The sequence below is a fragment of the Brassica oleracea genome, chromosome C9 (genome assembly GCF_000695525.1).
Source record: "Brassica oleracea var. oleracea cultivar TO1000 chromosome C9, BOL, whole genome shotgun sequence".
Lineage (NCBI taxonomy): Eukaryota > Viridiplantae > Streptophyta > Magnoliopsida > Brassicales > Brassicaceae > Brassica > Brassica oleracea.
The window spans coordinates 41,292,717-41,292,921 of record NC_027756.1 but is presented as its reverse complement, the minus strand read 5'-3'; positions in this window follow the sequence as shown (position 1 = coordinate 41,292,921).

Below are 205 nucleotides of genomic sequence, written 5' to 3'. Positions count from 1 at the left end.
TATCCGTTTAAATAAGGAAACTAGGAAAATCCTAATTTTCCAGAGGTCCCGGATATTTGCTAATACCACACGCCAAGCAATCAGAACACGAAACGAGAAGAGTAATAAAATAAGAAATCGACAAAGAGAGCAAAATAGTTCTTATTCTGAATCTGTGTTTGAGCGTTTACAACAAGGTAAGTGCCTGGGCTACGAGAGCTGTCGG